Source organism: Gymnoscopelus braueri (assembly GCF_963280865.1).
Source record: "Gymnoscopelus braueri genome assembly, chromosome: 24".
NCBI lineage: Eukaryota > Metazoa > Chordata > Actinopteri > Myctophiformes > Myctophidae > Gymnoscopelus > Gymnoscopelus braueri.
This window is the reverse complement of record NC_137626.1, coordinates 38,077,998-38,097,540: the sequence shown is the minus strand read 5'-3', so window position 1 is coordinate 38,097,540 and position 19,543 is coordinate 38,077,998. Positions and strand designations below refer to the sequence as shown.

Here is a 19,543-nt window from a genome sequence, read left to right as displayed (position 1 = left end):
GCCGCTTCTTATCACCTGACAGGGGGGAGGTTCCCTGGTAGGACGTAGCGCGTGGAAGGAACACGTTATTCCAACCAGTTCCTTTCCCCTCCATCAGGCGCCCCGGCTGACCAGGGGGAGGCGGTATAGAGACCAGGATTACTGCAGGTTTTTTGTGAGGGTACCTACCCTAGGGGACACGGGGAGAACATGCTAACTCCACACAAAAAGGCCCTTTCGCCAACCCCCACCTAGGGTATGGGCACTGATGACACGGAGGAGAGGACACGCCCCCAGCGCCCACAGCGTCCCCCGGCGGGAATCGAACCCAGGACCTTCTAGGCTGTGAGGCATCAGTGCTACCGACTGCGCCACCGTGCCCCCTGAATCAAGCAACTTTAAAAAAATTAAACACCTGAGTAGATGTTAAAATGACCCCAAACCGTGTTTGCAAGTGAAATATCCCTTTAATCTCGCTAAACAACACAGAGAACTGGCCACCCTCAGTGAAACCGACCAGTTGTGTGAAGGCCGGAGGGCCTTTTAACGACACCGACGTCATCTTGAGTGTTGTCATGGGTGGGTGAGGGGGGTGGGGGTCTTTTGACCTATAAGTCACCATTATGCCTGGAACATGGGGGGAGGGGTCGAGGGGGGGGGGCCTTTGTCCTTAAGAGGACGTGTCACCTTACAGCTGCACCTGAATGGCCACTCGCTCTCTTAACGCTGTGTGTGAAGATACAGCTGTGCAGGAGATGAGGAGAGACGGAGACGCTAATAATTTCAGATGCTTTTCAACAACCTCGTAACTCTTGAGAGAGTACAAATTAGTGACTCTGAGAGTGTGCAAGTGGACGGGTCCATTTGGTTCCATTTGCACACTCTCAGAGTCACAGACCTGTAAGGGTCCATTTGGAACCCCCGCAAGGAACTCCGACGGTCTCTGGACCCCACTTTGAGAACCCCTGCTATAAGACCACTGGTTGTCAATTTGTTCATGTCAAGGATGCCCCAAAATGATATGTACAGTAGGTGGCCAGTGACTTTGGCCAGTTTCACTTTCAAAACCTTTGCATGCATCATGCATGTCACACAAACTGAAGAATGCGATGCGTTTTGTTGATATAATAAGTTTTTTCATATAGAGTCCTATATCCACATTATCAAAACCATTGGTGTCGTGTGCTGGATTCGAACCAACATCATCTCGGGTCACGGGCTCCATATGGAGGAGGTGTGGAAGGAAAATGGCCAAAGTCACTGGCCGCCTACTGTATTTGTCCGCAGACCCCCATCTCAAAATGTTGTGCCAGGGACCCCCAGAAGCAAAAATGTGTGTCAAAAATGTCCCTGGCACAAAATCTTTTCAAATAAGGGTGAAAACTGAAGCAACACTGAAGTGAATGCACCGAATACTTTATGGCTTTGTTTTGACAAATATAGGGTTAAAGTGACACTATGTAACCTTTTTTAATGAATAAAATGTTATTTCTTCGTGGTTGTATTTTGTCTCCCTGCTCTTCTATTGAGACATTTAGATCATGTCAAAGGTCATGTCTCACCTAGACACAGGATCTGACACAAATTTTTCCTGATGGTCAAGATTCAATTTATCCCCTGAGCAAGCAGGCAGAATCTATTAGCGCTATGATAAAAATGTCAGCGCAGAAAACCAGGTTCGAATCCGGGGTAGAATTGGAAAGTAAAATCTTCGCGTTTTGCCAATTATTTGGGCGGCCCACTTGCAATATCCTCGCGGCCCACCAGTGGGCCCCGTCCCACAGCTTGAGAACCCCTGGTCTGTGATTCATCCGGGGCAGTGCATGAACGTGGAGGGCGAAATTATTTCCCCTGTTATTACCGGTGAGTATGCCGGGCAGCTGCTTATCGGGTTGTGAAATAAACTTCCATTCATGGCCTAAGAAGTACATATTAGACTATGTGACTCATCCAGGACAGTGATTGTTATAATCCAGGCCAGGCCCGTTGTGATGACCTATTTGACCAAGACCAAGGCCACCGCAGTCCCGTCAACTATGACTGACGTACGTCACAATCTCTCAAATGACAGCCACCGACGTCAGTTGATTCAGTAAACAAAAAAACAATTAGAGATAGGTCAATACGTCGGTCTCATTGATATATATCGGGCATTATTTGACTTCTTTGATGACATCAATATAGGCAATTATGCAGCAGTTGTGTCCTGATTTTTAAAGGGATATTTCACTTTCAAAAAAGATTTGGGTCATTTTAACGTCTACTCAGGCTTTTGTGAGGACCCCGGAAACTCCATTTTAACCATATTAGATTAATCGGAAACACCTGTCCTTGGTTCTGATGACTGATATTGTCCTTCTAATACGTGAGGAGACCGTGTTTTTTTTTTTTTTAATTATATTTTGGGGGGAAATAAAAAAACAACAATACAATAGAAAAATTTGATAAAAGAAAATAGTAATTGAAAAAACACAGCCCAGGGGCACATAGGGCAAATAGTGGGATAAAAAACATTTAGGGAAAAAAAGAAAAAACACAGCCCCCTCATGTATTAGGAGGGCAGGATGAGTCACCAGAACCAAGGACGGGTGTTTTTGATGAATCTAACATTTAAGTTATAATGGGTTTGTATTGGAAGGGGGCGTGTCTGATAAAATTAATATCAAATATCTAAATACTGAATCGAGCAACTTAAAAACTGTCTGGGGGCTCACAAAAGCCTGAGTAGGCGATAAAATGACCCACATTTTGGGATTTTCTGCCTTTATTGGATAGTACAGTGGAGAGAGACAGGAAACAGGGAGAGTCGGGGAATGACATGCAGCAAATCCGCCACCGGGCTGGGGAATCAAACCGGGCACACGCTGTCGGGCGTCTATGTGGTACGCGCCTTAACCACTTTGCCCAATTTTTTATGACTATTTTTTTAATATTTTGAATAGGCCTTAAATGGTTAAATAAAACAAAGTTTGCTTCATGTGTATTTAGTATTTACTTGTTTTCTTATACGTTAAATGTTCTGAAATCTTAAATCTAATCTAAGTTATTGTCGAACTGATTTGCACTTTTTTGACATCAGTAATCGAAGGATTCTCCAAAAAATCTGGCATCGCTCACTCAGGCAATGTCAACGTCAATAAGTGCATTTGGGCTGTCGTTGTAGCTAATGTCCACCGGCAGACCAGCAGATAGCGTGCCTGCTAAATAGATTTGCTCGACAGGAAAACAAACAAAAAGCCTGGTGGACAAAACAACGAGCAGAGCCATTTCCTTCCCCTCTCCTCTGCTCTCCGCTCTCGCTGTCAGACCTGTCCGGTTTGACCCTCAGAACGACTGGGCTCACTGCGATATCACACCCGCCACATGTAGGGTTCCGCCGCCCGAAGCGAACACAAGGAAGCAGACTGAAAACGGTGGCTAATTAGAAGGAATGTTGTATCGCCCTAAATAGGATGATTTAACTTTTAACCCATTAAGACCTGAGGCCAAATCAGTAGTTCTCCAACTTTTTCGTGCCAAGGACCCCCAAAATGATATGTATTTGGCCAGGTTGTCACAATTGTGACATTTTAGTTGACGATTCGACTGTCATACAAGTACTTGCAATTAATGATTTAATAAGTGTTTTTGGCGTTTAACGTTGGAACATATGAATAGAAATGAAATTTTGGTTTACCTTTCACACTTTGTAAACAAAAACAATTGCGCAGGGCAGATTATGACAAATAACTTAAATACAGTAGGCTATACAAAGAAACGACTGACAATGTTTGGTACCAATAATAAAAATGAATAATGTACTACAGTCAAAACAATATTTGTAATAATTGTATGTTGTAAAAAACTAAAATAGGCTTGCGACACACTGTAAGCTTACAGATTGGCTCTTTCCGCTATTTGTATCTGTATTCAACTGTCGATTTTAAATCAGTGTGCGTGTGTGTATGATGCAAAAATGTAACTTGGGAAGCATGCAAGGTTCAGGTTAAAGGGACAAAAAGACATGTCACACTAACTAGGGCAGAGGAAAGAGAAAACAGAGACGAGAGAGAGAGAGATCAATGAAGAGGCAGTTTCCTGATGTTAAGCTGTAATCAAATATCAAGCGGAAGAGACGCTGGGGCTTCTGGTGAAATAAATAAATATATAAATAAATAAAACAGCCGCTGTACTCTTGAGGTTGTCACGCGGACTGGGCGGGGGGGGGGACACACGATGACAGAGCAAAAAAAAATACGCAGTAAGTAGCTACTGTATGATAATAATAATAACAGGCTGACAAAACGGCATGGGCCACTGGCCAATTGCTGATGTAGGTTGGCTACCTGCGGGCTGGTGCTTTTTCGGCTACACATGTCATTTCTGCACGGTAACGACTCGTTAACTTGCAGTTTGAATGCTCTTTTCTCTGAAACACACGCGCATGTTTGTATTACCAGTGGTGGAAAGCGTACTACGGTAAGTACATTTACTCAAGTGCTGCACTTAAATACACTTTTGAGGTGCTTTTGCTTACCTGGAGTATTCCCAATTTTCAATACTTTTACTTCTACTAAACTACTGTACATCTCAGAGGCAAATATGATACTTTTACTCCACTATAATTATTTGAAAACTTTAGTTACAAGTTACTTTGTAAAACATACATTAACCAGTAATGTATTTTGGCTATTTCAAAATAGCCGATCTACAAGCTCACGGCGCGTCGCAAAGCTTGTAGATCAGCTATTTTCAAAGGATGTGAAATGGGATATTGTGCATAATGAGTGCTTTTACTTTTAGTACTTAAGTATATTTTGATGCCAATACTTTAATACTTTTACGCAAGTACATTTTTGAACACTGGTACTTTTACTTTTCCTAATTCTAGTGTAACTAAAAAATAAAAATAAACTATAAAACTATCATTTCTCAGGAAAATGGTCCTCAAAAATGTGTATTTCTCACATTATACTCTATGTGAAATACAAGTACACTACACACACAAAGGTTTTGGCTAAAATGGTGAAAGTGACAGGAGAAGTCACTTGCCGCTGTGAGCGGGGGACAAAATAGAATAGTTTCTAAACCCCAGGTCCTCACACTGTGTTCTTGGAATGGGTTTGTGTGTGTGTGTGTGCTTCGAGATTGTCTTGTATTTAACCCATTAAGACCGGGAACGCAGCTGTGTCATTTTAGATTTTAGCTAAAACCATTATTTCATACTTTGGGCTATTCAAAAATAGCTATTTCAAAACTTGTGATTTTTCAATATATATTTTTAAAAAAAAAATTTTTTATCCCGCGATTTTTGTAACCCATTTTTTTCACCCAGTGCCAATTTCCTAAGTGGTCCTGGGCGCTATACCAGCCCTACACCAGCACTACACCAGTCCCCCACAGTAGGGAGGCCAGGGCCGAGCTCATGCTTCCTTCAATGCATGAGAGCCAACTGACCTTCTTGTCACCGGGGGGAGTTTCCCTGGTTGGACGTAGCGCGTGGAAGGAACACGTTATTCCAACCAGTTCCCTTCCCCTCCATCATTAAAGCGAACATTTTAACTCAAATCTTTGCTTTTGGGGATTCTACAAATGTCTTCTAAACCCTAACAGTTTGAAAAAACTTTTTTCCATGTCAAGGACCACCCAAAATGATGTTATATATATAATAATATTTGGCTGTGGACCCCCATCTCAAAATGTGTTTTACAGGGACTCCCCAGAAAGCAAAGATTTGAGTAAAACATTTTCGCTTTAAAAATTATATATATTCCGGTGCCGCACTCTGAGCTTGTATATCTGCTATTTTTGAATAGCTAAAGAAATCTTAAAATGACAGACGCGTTCCCGGTCTTAATGGATTAACGGAAGTTCAGTTCAATTCATAATAAAAACCCATTAACTGAGTTCACTAAAGTGTAATAATCGCATTGGCTTAACCACTTAAAACCAGTGGCGTAACGGAGGGGTAGCAAGTGATGCGGTGCGGGGGGGCCACCAGCAGGGGGGGCCCCGCCTGCGCTGATACAAATATTTTTACAGCAAAAAAAAAGAAAAAAGTTGATTTATATTGGTCAAATAGAACCGAATTAGACCCGAATTAGACCCGAAATTGCACGAGCGCAGGTTGTGCACGTACATGCACGCGCGCGTACGTGGGCCTCACGTGAAACTCCCGCGGGGAGGCCCCGCGATTCTGCGTTACGCCACTGCTTAAAACCCTATATAATTACCCCCCCTCTCTACACCAAAACTCTTGAGCGAAAATAGCCAATCTGCAAGCTCACGGAAAGCTTTCAGATCGTCTATTTTCACCGAATGTTCACCCCAGGAATAAGGACACAATGGGGTTAAATCAAAGAAGTTTTTCTGTTAAAAGGTTAAAGCTCTATATTCTGATAGTAATCATTGCTATAGAGTGTTTGTTCAGTAACAAGAATCTCCCCGTCTCTTCAGCTCTTCAATAAACAGAAAATAAATGTTCAGGTGGGTTGCACAATTTCAGCCAATCAGGAGAGAGTACACATTTATCAGCTTAATTTGAATTCCAATTGTCCAATGTCATTGTCTCATCACTTCCAATTTCACTTGTTTAATCTGTATCCTATCCGAGTTCTCTATCCTGATTGGATAAAATTGGTATCCTGACCCCAAAATGCATTTTCTGTTTAATAAAGAGCTGGAGAGACATGGAGACTCCTGTTACTGAACAGACACTCTATAGCAATGAGTACTATCAGAATTATAGAGCTATTTAACACTTATTATAACCAAAGAAAATCACTTACCCTACCTTTATAAACCCACGTTGGGGTTTGTAGATGCTTAATGTAGATGTTTGACCATTTGGGCATGTGACAGACAGTCATAAACTGCGTATGCTCACACATTAAGACTATTGTTAGAAACCAATGGTTTGAAACTTCAGTACCATATCACGAGTAGCTACATGTGCCTCTGAGCATCTGGTTTCTGGGAAACATGGACCTCCCCAAGGGCTTATCTTGGGTGGAATAGGCTGAGATAGGTTTTTGGCAAAAACACCCTCAGGCATTCTGAATTGTCTGGCAATATCAGGGGAACATGAAGCTGAATGATAGCGTCTTCAAGTTACGAGAAATGCCAGGCCCGTTGTTCATCAGAAATTGGCTACAGATATTGGTAAAATGCTAGGAGTAGCAACAATGATATATATTATTAATAGTCAACCATGGTTCGGCGGGAATACATGTCTAATGCCTGAAGGGTGAGCCAAAGGGTTGGCCGAGACTGCGATGGAGCCAAATCGCCATGATTCGAGTTGGGAGAACATAACCCCAACTCGAAGGAGCACGTCAAATATGATAGATTGAGACACCAGGCTTGATGGAAGATTGCTTAATGGTTTATTCTGGGATATTACGATGACATATTACGATGACACTATAGCCTTATACGGCAATAGTGAGCCGTATAAGGCTCACTAGGCGCAGGAGGCCTCTTCGAAGGTTCTAGAAGTTTGGGGGGAGGCGCGCGTTGACACAGCATAAATAACCAGGTATGAATGAATAGGTTTATGAAGGTTTTTCAATGTTTTCCTACTTGTTCTGTACCTTCATGTAAATACTTATGTTACTTCAATAAATACTTCAATATATCTATTACAATACTCAGGTGGCGCAGTGGTAAAGTGCCTGCCCATTACCGCGGAGGTTGTGGGAATGTGGGATCGAATCCACCGTGGTGCCTGTGTTCGGGGGAGGGCAGCCGGGGCGGGGACTGGGAAGGTGACATTTGCCACTGCACGTGACAACCCAGATTTGGGACAAACAAGGGGTTGAATTCGTTCTCCTGCTATGCCCTACCAAAAGCAGTGAAGGAGAGTAAAACCCTACTCTCCTTCAAAACTGTCCTTCAAAAAGTCCTCCCGGTGGGGGCTCCTCACTGGCAGGTGAGTCAGTGGGATAAAACAGCACTGACAACAAACACAACATACAGTACAAATGCGTGTCTCTGTTTTGAGGGTCCAAGAACCATCAGAAACTACAGGTTTCTCCCCAGTCTAAACCTTCCGTTCAAACCCAAAACAAGCTCAAGCAGAGCAGATCTTTACAACAACACGTCCAGAGGGGAAGAAAAACAACATCTGTCGGGCGGGAACCTCATATGTACAAAACTGTCACTTTTCACGATTCAAATTCAAAAATAACAAAAGTAGCAGATCGGCTACTATTGCAAGCCAAGTTAGAAAATGGAGATCAGTGTTGATTTCGTCGACTAAAACTTTGAGTTTGTCGACTACCTTTTTTCACTGACGAAAACTAAATAAAAACTAAATAAAATCCAAGCTATGATGACTAAAACTACGACTAAATATATTGAAAATTTGGTCAACAAATAAAAACTAGACTAAAATGTTAGGGAGGGACTAGTGGAGAAGAGATCCAGTAGAACTAAGACAAGTTATTTTATGGTTGATTGCGCTAGAGTGTTGTGCTCTGAAAATACTAAATAGCCGATCTACAAGCTCACAACGCGTTGTGAGCTTGTAGATCGTCTATTTTCAGCATGCAACCAAGTGTGAAATCAGCCATTACAACGCCATCAAGGCACCGCCAAAATACATTTTAGTCGACTAAATCAACTGTAGATTTAGTCGACTATAATCTTATGATATTTAGTCGACTAAAACTAGACTAACAGTAAAACATTTCAGGTGACTAAAATATGACTAAAACTAAATGGAATTTGATTCAAAAGACTATGACCAAAACTACATCAACATTTGCTGTCAAAATCAACACTAAAGAGATAAGAGGTTTCTGCCCGACAGAGACGCAACGCAACACATCATGTTTTCTGTGTTATTGACTGGTCCGTGGCACGTTCTAATGCCTCCGTCAAGCCGTTTCCATGGCTACCAGAGAGAGGAATGCTTTCTCTCCATCATGAGACGATCATTCATATGCGGCTGACAGGCAGCGGTGGAAAAAGTACTCAAATGTTTTACTTAGGTAAAAGTATCAATACTGCAATGTAGATGTACTCTGTTACAAGTCCGGAATTCAAAATTTACTTGAGTAAAAGTGCAAAAGTATCGGTATCAAAATGTCCTTAAAGTACCAAAAGTAAAAGTACTAAAATGTTTAGATCTACAAGCTCACAACGCGTCGCATCGCAACGCGCTGTGAGCTTGTAGCTCGGCTATTTTCAAATAGCCTCGGTAAGAAATAGGGCTAAAGTGGTTAATGTATGTTTTATAATGTAATAATTGATATCTGCAAAGTAACTAGTAACTCAAGTTTTCAAATAATTGTAGTGGAGTAAAAGTACAATATTTGCCTCTGAGATGTAGTGGAGTAGAAGTAAAAGTATAGACAATTGGAAATACCCCAGTAAAGTAAAGTACCTCAAAATTGTACTTGAGTAAATGTACTTGGTTACTTTCCACCGCTGCTGACAGGTGGAATAATCGCATACGCGTTTCACTCAATGAGGTCCTCTGCTGCGGATTACTGTTCGTTTCTATCTGTGTCCTATTTCAATTCCGTGTCCGATGTCGAGGAATTCTGGATCAATAGGCGATGCTGACGAGTGGGAGACACTGTTTCAAGGTGGCGGTGGTGGCAGCGCTTTAACCCAGTGGTTCTCAACCAGTGGTCCGGGGACCACCAGTGGTCTTTGGGGGTGGGGTACCAGGAGGTCCCCAGCAAAAATGTGTTAACATAGCGTCACAATTATTTTAACCACTTGGCTTTGGCTATTCAAAAATAGCAGATCTACAAGCTCATAGCGCGTTACCGAGTGCCGCGCTATGAGCTTGTAGATCTGCTATTTTAGAAAAAAAAATGAAAATGTGTGCAGATCTTTGAATATATATTTTAAAGCGAGCATTTTTTTTACTAAAATCTTTGCTTCTGGGGGTCCACTCCCTGGCATAAAACATTTTCAGATGGGGGTCCCCCCATATCAATTTAGGGCTCCTTGGCATGTAAAGGTTGAAAACCACTGCTTTAACCCATTCAATCCTGGAAAGCATCTGCGTCATTTTAGATTTTAGCTATATATATATATATACAAAAATGGGTTAAATTACATGAAATCAGTACATTAGCCCAGTTGGTTTTTCAAATTTTTCAAATTAACATGTATCTGGCCGCGGACACCCACCTGAAAACATTTTGGTACCAGGGACCCTTCACATATTTTCAAAGATTGTTTTGAAAATAGCCGATCTACAAGGCCGGCTATTTTCAAATAGCCGATATATAAGGGTTACGGTTCAACTGATTTTGATGCTATATTAACTAATTTTGCTGGGGACCCCCTGGAACCCCCTCAAGGACACCTGGGTCCCTGCACCCCACTTTGAGAACCCCCTGGCCTGCATTAGACACACAGATGGGTGGTAAGGTTGTTCTGTCAACCAACACAGAGATCAGACTATAGTTATACTCTAGTGACACCAAGGACAAGCTGTACCAAAAACAAGACAAGCTGTACCAAAAACAAGACACGATGTACCAAAAACAATAGCTACCAGGCCTAAGCCAAGACATCTTGACTCTTATAACATGAGAAATATAACAATATAATAATTCTACCGCAATTCCTCCTCACCAATCAATCCAGTGTGCATATTAGGGCTGTAACTCTCAATGATCTTCTTGGCAATTATTCTAACAATTGCTTTTTTGATGAATCGAATAATTGAAAAGCTTTTTTTTTTTTCATATATAAAAGAAAATTATATATCAATGAATCGGTTAACCATTTAAGATCAATTTATACTTTGTCACACACCGGTGACGTGAAAATAGACGATCTACAAGCTCAGAATGCATCGCAACACGTTGCGAGCTTGTGGATTGGTTATTTTTTACTATAATGACAAGCCCAAAATAGGGATCAATTATTAATCAATTATTCAATTAAATCATAATTTAATTTTATAATAGATTAGTCTGATTAACTGCTACACCCCCATTACATAGTTCTAAACACATCCAATGTGTTACACAGTGCAGGAAATAAAACTGTCACACCAGTGCCATACTAATTCCTACAACAAGTGTTGCCTTTTATGATTTGATGACTCAGCACAGTTGATAGAGCATTTCGTTGCTGCTGTCGGGCAGAAACCTCCTATCTCCATATTCGGGACTTGTTGTGTTTTTCCGTAATACGCCCTACTTGATCAGACGCATTTCGAGCTTGTGGATCTGCTACTTTTTCTATTTTTTTATTTGAATCCTGAAAAGTCTGTTTATTTGGACATGGTGGACGAGGTTTCCACCCGATATAGACGATAGGCTTTGATGTGCTGCCTCAACTTAACTACGACAACGTATAGCTCTTTAAACAACACAGAACACAATAAAATCTGTATGGTTATCAACAGCAGTTATGTGATCCAAATAATTCATATGACACAGCACTGCTGTCACCTGATAAAATTGCATCACACAGCTATGATGAAGAGTACTATGAATACTATAATAATGATGACTTAATTACAGTATTATCAACTCATCTGCTGCAATATTAACTTCTAAGTTCAATCACTCAAGTAGTGTACTCAAAACATTACAATTGTGAGGCATTTCACTTGAGTATTTCCATTGTTATGCTTCACACTTCAACTCCACTATACATGCAAATAGTGTACTTTTTACTCCACTACTAGACGAACACCACACACTTATGAGGAGTAATATAGTAATTATGACTTTAATTACAGTATTATAAAACTCCAGCAGCCTAGCCTAATCAAGTACAATTCTGATGTACCTTTTACTCCTACCTTTCTACTCAAATTATTTGATACCTCATACTTTCTATTACACATACCTTATTACTTATGTATACTCCACTCCATATCATAGGTAAATACTGTACTTTGCACTCCACTATTCAAGCAGTTATGAGAAGTAGTAAGAGTAATCACAGTACTGTATAATCAAAGTAATCCCCAGCTGGATTCATTGTACACAGGTGAAAAAACAATGAACCAAAAAGTCTACCAAAAAAACATCAATATATTGTAAATCTGTTCCTTTTTCCCAAGCCACATCCAGACTTTAGCATAATACTGTAGCAGGCTAGCTCTCCATGCTACCAGACTATGGGGGTTGTAGAAGCATGCTAAATGCTAGGCTAACCCTCCATCCAAGCAGTATATTATACCTGCTTGCCTTGCAGTGGTGGAAAGTAACTAAGTAAATGTACTCAAGTACTGCACTTTTGAGGTATTTTTACTTTACTGGAGTATTTACAATTTGCAGTACTTTTTCTTCTACTCCACTACATCTCAGAGACAAATATTGTACTTTTAATCCACTACATTTATTTGAAAACTTTAGTTACTTTGTAGATTTAGATTATTATTACAAAACATCCACTAACCACTTCAGCCCCATATACATTTCGGCCATTTGAAAATAGCCGATCTGTTGAACTGTTGTGAACCATGACTATCTTGAATGCTCTTATGCTGACGTCATATCATTGTCATCTGTCAATCACAATCAGTAGGGGTTGTACTAACACAGCTGGTGCTAATAAAGAGATCACGGCTTGCTCACTCGTGAGATTCAGTCAGTGTCATGTGAACTGCATGCAAGTGTGTGGCGTCTTTTATTCCTCCGTATAGTCCAAGGCTATCTAGACCTTTGCTGGTATGGCTGCTGCGCCAACAGGTTATGGGCCCAGAAAGGATTTTGGAAGCCGATGGAATCGTTTGTGCTTTGACGGGGATGAGAAAAACTACGAGTTGTGGGAAACAAAGTTTCTTGGCCACCTGCGTCTACAAGGCCTGAAGAGCACCATATTGAAAGCGCCCGAGCCTGACAACGGCGGGGACGAAGAGGATGCAGAAGAGGCCGCGGTAAGAGCCGCAGAAGACGTTGATAAAAATGAAGAAGTCTACGCTGAACTTATTCAATTGTTGGACGATAAAAGTCTGTCTCTGATCATGAGAGATGCAGCGGATGATGGGAGAAAGGCGTTGAAGATTCTGAGGGATCACTACGCAGGTAAAGGAAAACCGCGTGTGATCAGCTTGTATACAGAGCTTACGTCTCTCCAGAAATCTGCTAATGAGAGCATCACAGACTATATTATTCGAGCAGAGACTGCCATCACAGCACTGAGAAATGCAGAAGAGATTTTGAGTGACGGTTTATTGATCGCTATGATTCTGAAGGGGCTGCCAGAGTCATTTAAGCCATTTTCCATCCACACTACACAAAGTGACGAGAAGATCACCTTCGCCGAGTTCAAGACGAAGCTGAGGAGCTACGAGAGCACTGAGAAGTTCAGTGGAAGCTCAGTTGACGACAGCGTGATGAAAGTAAGAGGCAAAGACTTTAATGTGAAGCTGCTGTCCTGTTATAGCTGCGGCCAGAAGGGCCACAAGGCCCGTGAGTGCAAGGCTCAGGCTGCTGGTCACAGGGAACAACAGAGACAGTGGTGCAGTTTTTGCAGGAGTTCCACGCACAGTGATGCAAACTGCAGGCGGAGAGGACGACGAGACAACGTGAAACAGGCCATGGATGAAGAGGACCGCGACGACGACCACCACCACACATTCGCCTTCAAGGTACGCCAGGTGGACAGCGACCCGGGCGGTGGACTGAAGCAGAGGGGGCTTATGGTCGACACCGGTGCTACATCGCACATAGTGACCGACATGAACAAATTCAAGGACTTTGACGAGAGTTTCGAGCCACGAAAACATGTCCTGGAGTTGGCTGATGGAGTGAGGGCCTCTGGCATAGCGCTGAAGAGAGGTGCTGCAAAAGTTTGGCTGAAAGACAATACGGGTCGAGAGGTGGAGACGATGCTGACGGGGGCGCTGTACGTCCCATCCTTTCCCCAAGACATTTTCTCGGTCAAAGCAGCGACAACCAAGGGAGCCACAGTCGTATTCAAAGAAGGACAGAACAAGCTCATTCACGAGAACGGTACGACATTTGACATTAAGGTGTACGATAGATTGTTTTATTTAAACACAGTTAATGATGAGAATGTTGATGAATGTCATGGGTGTTTTGATATCAAAACATGGCACGAAATTCTAGGTCACTGTAACTACGAAGATGTGTTAAAATTGCAAAATGTCACTGAGGGTATGGCAATTAAAGGCAAAACTGATACATCTAATTTGACATGTGAAGTGTGCACAAAAGGTAAATTTGCTCAGAGCAGGAGCAGAGAGCCAGATGAAAGGGCAAAGGCTGCACTGCAACTTGTACACACAGATTTGTCTGGACCTATAGATCCTACTGCTAAAGATGGGTTCAGATACACAATAGCATTTACTGATGACTATTCAGGAGCAGTTTTTGTTTATTTTCTGAAATCAAAGAGTGACACAGTCAAGGCTACTGAGAAGTACATTGCTGACGTTTCACCTTATGGCAAAATCAAATGCATTAGATCGGATAATGGTACAGAATATACTTCTGGTCAATTTCAATCATTGCTAAGTAAGAATGCCATCAGACATGAGACCTCAGCTCCTTATTCACCCCATCAGAATGGGACAGCTGAGAGAAATTGGAGAACATTGTTTGAAATGGCAAGATGCATGCTAATTGAGAGTAACCTACCAAAAGAGTTGTGGACATATGCAGTTATGACTGCTGCTGTCATTCGAAATAGGTGTTTCAACAGACGTGTAGGACAGACTCCATACTATATGTTGACAGGAAAGAAGCCTAATCTTTCAAAAATGAGAACATTTGGGTCACCATGCTATGCTTACAAGCAAGACAAGAAAAAGTTGGATTCAAGATGTGAAAAGGGTATTTTTGTAGGGTATGATAAGAACAGCCCTGCTTATTTGGTCTTTTATCCTGACACAGGAAAAGTACTCAAAAATAGGTTGGTCAAATTCATCACCAAGAGTGTAATTGAGAGTCAGACTCAAACAGAGCAGGAAACATGTGATGAAGATTTCAGTATAAGGAGAGCTGTAAACCACCTACCAAAAATTGTAAAGGCAAATGTAATCCCAAAAGAGTCACAGGAAAATGAGACTGAGATTTGTGATAACATTCAGACAGGTGAAGGCCAAAGTAGCCAGAGTACATCTTATCCACAAAGGGAAAGGAAAACTCCTCAATATTTAAAGGATTATGAGTGTAAAGTAAAATCTGATCACCAAGAAGAGCTAACCCTTGATTATTGTTACAGAGTTATTTGTGATGTGCCCCAAACAGTGCAGGAGGCTATGGCATCACCAAATTCTCAATTATGGGCTAAAGCTATGGAGGAGGAAATTGATTCACTGAGAGAAAATGACACATTTACTCTGACCACACTGCCAGAAGGTAAACATGCAGTGGGGGGCAGATGGGTTTACACAGTGAAAGAGAACCCAGTAAAAACATGCAAAGCCAGGTATGTAGCAAAAGGCTATAGTCAAATTTCTGGTATTGATTATAAGGAAACCTTTTCTCCAACTGCAAATATGACATCTGTACGTAGTTTAATGCAAATCGCAGTACAACACGATTTAGAGTTGCATCAAATGGATGTTAAAACAGCATATTTACATGCTCCGATAGATTGTGAGTTGTATATGGAACAACCTGAAGGATTTGAGGTTAAGTCAGAGAAGGGGGAGAAACTGGTCTGTAAACTTAACAAATCACTGTATGGTCTGAAACAGTCAGGACGGAATTGGAATAAAATGCTCCATGATTTTCTAAGTGAAAATGGTTTTATTCAAAATCCGGCTGACCATTGTGTTTACAATAAACTAACATCTAAAGGTGAACAGATTATTTTGATAATCTGGGTTGATGATCTTATCATTGCAGGAAGCAACAGTCAAACAATCAAAAATGTAAAAGAAATTTTGGGAGCCAAATTTAAGATGAAAGATCTTGGCAAACTTAAGAACTTTCTAGGCATTGATTTCACACAGACAGATGGTGAAATAAAGATGAACCAGAAAAGGTACATCATGAAAATTTTGCAACGGTTTGACATGTCTGACTGCAAGGCAAGATCGACTCCATGTGAGTATAAACTAAAATTTGACAATGAAGGTGAATCTGTTGATCAAAAGAGGTATCGTGAAGTGGTAGGCAGCTTGATCTATGTAATGACATGTACTAGACCTGATCTAAGTTTTATTGTCAGTAAGTTGTCTCAACACTTATCCGAACCAAAAGAACAGCATATGGTAACAGCAAAACATGTGTTAAGATACTTGAAGGGAACTGTAGACCAGGAGTTGTGTTACAAGAGAAGTGATTCAAAACTAAAACTTGTTGCATATTGTGATGCTGATTGGGCAGCAGATCAAAATGACAGACGGAGCACAACTGGGTACTGTTTTAGTCTATGTCAGACAGGACCTGTTATTTCCTGGAAGTCTAAGAAACAGCCTACAGTTGCTTTATCCACATGTGAAGCAGAATATATGGCATTGGCAGCTGCTACACAGGAAAGTTTTTATCTTGTGCAGTTATTAAAAGGAATGGACAATGGAAATGATTATGCACCAGTAACAATCTTTGAGGACAACCAAGGGGCAATTGCTTTATCAAAGAATCCTGTATGTCGTCAAAGGTGTAAACATGTTGACATCAAATATCATTTTGTTCGATCTGCAGTTAGTGATGGAAACATTATTATCGAATACTGTCCAACAACAGAAATGGTTGCTGATATGTTAACCAAACCTGTAACAAAGGTCATGATTGAAAAGTTTATGTGTTTTATTTTTGGTGTTGAAGGTTAAAATGAAATTGAAAAGAAGAAAAAAAAAAGAGTTGTAAATGTATGTCAAAAGGTTTTGTCAGAATAAGATCAAGTGGGGGTGTTGAACTGTTGTGAACCATGACTATCTTGAATGCTCTTATGCTGACGTCATATCATTGTCATCTGTCAATCACAATCAGTAGGGGTTGTACTAACACAGCTGGTGCTAATAAAGAGATCACGGCTTGCTCACTCGTGAGATTCAGTCAGTGTCATGTGAACTGCATGCAAGTGTGTGGCGTCTTTTATTCCTCCGTATAGTCCAAGGCTATCTAGACCTTTGCTGGTATGGCTGCTGCGCCAACACGATCTACAAGCTCATGCCTCACGATGCAAGCAGTCGAGCTTGTAGATCTGCTATTTGTATACAAGTTGAACTTGTGAAATGGGACATTCTGCACAATGAGTACTTTCTACTTTTGGTACTTTAAGTACATTTTGATGCCAATACTTTTGTACTTAATACTCAGGTGAATTTTGATTACCGGACTTTTACTTGACTTAGTATTTCTATATTAGTATATTGATACTTTTACTCAAGTAAAAAAAAGAGTACTTTTACCACCACTGCATAGAATGCAACTCAAAGTGCTTTACACAAAAAAAGAAAGATCATATATATATATATATTTTATAGAAAAAAATATATAAAAATACAAAAAAAGATCAAAACAAGTACATAAAGAAACAATCAAATGTGCAGAAAACGATATTAAAGAAAAGATCAGAAAAGAAAAGTATCCCAGCTTGTGTTCCTACCTGCTGCTGATAGCACCGACCTGTCACATCCAGCTGTAGCCGGGGTAGAGCGACCTGTCACCGGCTACCTTTCCTACAACCACCCGGTAAAGCCTGCAGTGGAGCTGCTCTCTGCTTCTTTCCTCCCTCTCTTGTTTTTTTTTTGCTGTTGTTGTTGTTTTTGTTTGTTTTTCCCAACGCCCAACTGTAGTTTATGTTCTGTTGAAGATGTGTTTATTTACTGTTAAAAGTGTGTTATTGTGTTGTAAAGGAGAGGGGAGCAGGTGAGTCGCTGCTCTCTCCGCTGCTAAACTACTTTTAAGGCTGTGGAGAGAGCGGCGTTGCCAGGTTTTGTGAGAGAAACAGGCAGCCTGGTCTATGGAAACAAGCCCAATACAATACATTTACTTGTACTCCACCAAATATTGTACTTTACTCCACCACAATTATTTGAAAAGTATAGTTACGTTGCAGATATAAATTATTACACTTTAAAACATACATTAACCACTTTAGCCCCTTTTTATACATAGGATATTTGAAAATAGCAGATCTACAAGCACACAATGCTTGCATCGCGACGCGTTGTGAGCTTTAGATCTGCTATTTTCAAACATTTTAGTACTTTTACTTTTGGTACTTTAAGTACATTTTGATGCCAATGCTTTTGTACTTTTACTCAAGTAAATTTTGAATTCCAGACTTTTCCAGACAGATACTTCACATTGCAGTATTGATACTTTTATTTAAGCAAAACATTTGAGCACTTTTTCCACCACTGCTTTAAGCATAATATACATCGGCTATTTGAAAATCTTGAAGAAAATATGAAAAATGTGGAATATCTTTTTAAAAATTACTTATCTTTTAACAACACAAATCTTGTATGGGGGTCCCTGGCATAAAATAATTGTGTTCAGATGGGGGGGTCTGTGGACAAATACATATTAATTTTGGGGTCATTGACATGAAAATGTTTAAGAACCACTGGTTTAAACAACAGTAGATAACAAGCCCAAATAAGCACACTTTAGAAACAAGCCCACTTTAGAAACAATTAAGCCCAAATAAACAACTACACTATAGAAACAAGCCCAAAAAAAACAACTACACTGTAGAAACACGGCCAAATAAACAACTATACACTTGACTTTAGAAACAAGCCCAAAATAACCGCAACCCGCAACCACCAATATTTACAAGCAACTTTACAGAAAGACAAACCCAAAGTCACTTACAATAAGCAGACATGGCAACGCTGGCTGTGGAGAGAGGCGAAGCAACAAGCGAGTTTGACAGTTTGGGGCATGTGTAATGGCAGGGGGTGCCCATTTTTTATAAACATCCATAAATCTGCGTTTCAAAATGAATTCAAGCTGTAACCAGCTCAGAAACACATCTGAAAGAGATGTTATTTCATTCGTTTTTATTCTATTCACTCACTTATTCGAGGAGAAATCATTGTAATTAATTATGGACTCGTCCACCCCCGTCTGTCATAAACACACGTGGTACGGTCCAGATGATCCAAGGGCAACGAGGAGGGAGGGGAGGAGAGGGGAGGAGAGGGGAGGGGGGTGCTTGTTGCCTAGGAAACAACAGTGAATGTCCCCCAGTGGGGTAAAGATGTGCCTGGATGTGCCCCTGTGACGATGTATCAACAGGCTGGCTATCCAGTGGTGGGAAGTAACTAAGTATATTTACTCAAGTACTTTACAATTTTGAGGTACTTTTACTTTACTGGAGTATTTCCAATTTTCAATACTTTCTACTTCTACTCCTACATCTCATAGGCAAATATTGTATATGTTGTACAACAATTATTTGAAAACTTACTTCTTCAAATAATTTCAAAAAGTTACTTTGCAAATATACATTATTATATTTTAAAACTTACATTTAGCTTAACTTTAGCCCTATTGTGTACCTAGGCTATTTGCTCACAACGTGTGATGCGACACGTTGTGAGCTTGTAGATCTGCTATTTTCAAACATTTTTGTAACTTTTACTTTTGGTACTTTAAGTATATTTTCATGCCAATACTTTTGTACTTTAACATTTTGAACACAGGCCTTTTACTTGTAAGAGTAA

General features: G+C 40.6%; 1 protein-coding gene across 1 annotated transcript in view; it reads right to left on the bottom strand.

Moving 5' to 3' along the window:
* Positions 1–17,706, bottom strand: part of LOC308080381 (muscleblind-like protein 2a) — a 153,054-nt gene extending 135,348 nt beyond the window's left edge. Inside the window, exon 1 of the mRNA XM_080422211.1 lies at positions 17,473–17,706. The gene's annotated coding sequence lies outside the window, so the exon portion shown is untranslated. The remainder of the gene's footprint in view (positions 1–17,472) is intronic.
* Positions 17,707–19,543: the final 1,837 nt, after the last annotated feature.